Raw genomic sequence first — 2,276 nt, forward strand, 5'->3', positions numbered from 1 at the left:
CAATTCTCCGACTTCAGCCTCCCGAATAGCTACGATTACAGACACATGCCACAACACCTTGCTAGTTTTTGTGTTTTTGGTAGAGACGGAGTTTCACCATGTTGGCCAGTCTGGTCTCAAATTCCAGACTTCAAGTGATCCACCTGCCTTGACCTCCCAAAGTGCTGGGATTACAGGCGTGAGCCACCATGCCCAACTGGCTTCCCAGTACTCTTAAAATACAAAAATCCCACAGTAGTACTCACAGTACCGCATTGTCAGCCCCTTCCCGCCTCACCTGGTGCCATATTTCTTTTAGCTTCTGTACTCTGTCACTGGTCTTCTCCACGTCCCTTCCTACCACAGGGCTTTTGCACTTGTTGCCATACCGTGGAAAGCCCTCTTCCCTTCAGATCTAATGTCCTCAGAGAAACCTCCTCTAACTAGGTCCATGCCCATTATAGTTTCTCAATACCCGATGGACCTCTCCTTCAAACCATTTACGTGAGCTGCCATTTTATACAATTTTGGAGGATGATTTATTACATATCTATTTTCTTTACAAATGTAGATGCTTGATGAAGTTTGGGACCATGCCTGTTTCTGCTCACCCCAGTAGAGCAGTTAGCAAATTGTGAGCCTGCAACTGTTTGAAGAAGAAATGGGGACTTTATGACCCTTCGGTCCCTTCTAGCTTTCACACTCTTGGTCATTTTTCCTGCCAACCCCCACATACAAGTTGTCTACTGCTGCCTCAGTTCCTTTCTATCCCTAGCCTCAAGACCAGACAGCAGGCTTCTGCCTCCAGCCCTCCATTAAACCACTCTGTAAAGTCACTGATGACATCATCAATCCTTGTAGCCTTTTTCAATGGTTTGCATTGACAGTATTACCTGAAACCTAGTCCCTTACCTGGCCTTGACCTTCCACCACCTCCCTTGGTGAGGTTATTATCTCCCGTTTTAGTTACCACTCCCTTTCTGAGGATGTGCCATCTGAAAATGTTTCTTCTGAAATGCCACCTGGTCATGTACTGCTTAAACGCCAGCAGGGGTGGGCATGCTCTGCACTCCCTGAGGTAGTTCTGCTGGGTAATTCTGAATGCTTAGGCTGTTTACCAGTTACAGAAACAGAAACCTGCTCTGTGAAAGGAGACTGGCTGCTCCCAAACTGGGATGCTTGCAGAGGTTTTGCTGCGGTGCAGAAGGTTAAGTCTTCTGTCATCTGAAAAAAGGTCTACAGCTGTCTCCCTGGGTCAGGAAACAGGGGCTCCACTTTCATGGCAGGCCGTCAGCCACACCCTTGTCACATTCTTACCTCTATTGAATGGAGCTGAAAATAATGAGAAAACTTCAGATTCATTACTCAACATTCTGCTATTTCCATCTGGCTGTCTAACAGGCATGTCAAATTTAACATGTCCAAAACCAAACTTCCAACCTTCCCTCTGAAACCTGCACTTCAGAGGGCAACTTTCTTCTAGCTGTTCAGGCCCAAAACCGTGAAATCACTTTTGGCCTCTTTTTTAGCACAACCCACATTCCATCACCAAATTCGTCTGCCGTCAGGAACACAGGCAAAGTGCAAGCACTTGTAACCATTTCCACTGCTCCACCCATGTCCCAGCCACTGTCTCCTCAGCCCATGGTGACTGCTCAGCTAGTCTCCCTTCTTTGCTCTTGTCCTCCACACAGAAACTATAATAATCCTTGAAAAACACTCCTCTGCTCAAAACCCTTCCATGGGATCTCATCTCCCTCAGAAAACACATACTTTTCTGCGTGGCTTCCAGGGGCCTGCGTGATCTGGCCCCTCACTGACCTACACTCATCCCTGTCCAGTCACACCAGACCCTCTGCCATTCCTCAAAAACATAGTCGTTTGGTCCGAATGGCTTTTTCCCACAGACCTCCCCAGCTCTGTCTCCAGATCTCTACTGAAATGCCTAGCAGAGGTCTTCCTGACCACCATAAAGTAGCACTGTTCCCTCTACCTCTAAAATAGCACCTCTGTCCCCTTACCCTGCTCCATTTTTCTTCTTGGTATATACCACCACCAGAAAGAACACGTATTTACTTGTTTTTTGTTTGTCTACTTCTCCTCACTATCCCTAAGAAATAATACAAGTTCCAGGAAAGCAGGAACTTGGCTTTTGTTCACTGCTGTGTCCCCAATCCCTTAGAACAATGCCTGGCACAGGGCAGACATTAATATAAATTTGTTAAACGAATAAGATGGTAAAATCCTAAACATTCATTAGGCCAGCAGTCTGGGAAAAAAAGTTGACATTCTAAAGG

This window comes from Trachypithecus francoisi, unplaced genomic scaffold (assembly GCF_009764315.1).
Source record: "Trachypithecus francoisi isolate TF-2019V2 unplaced genomic scaffold, Tfra_2.0 Lachesis_group10, whole genome shotgun sequence".
In the NCBI taxonomy this organism is placed as follows: Eukaryota; Metazoa; Chordata; class Mammalia; order Primates; family Cercopithecidae; genus Trachypithecus; species Trachypithecus francoisi.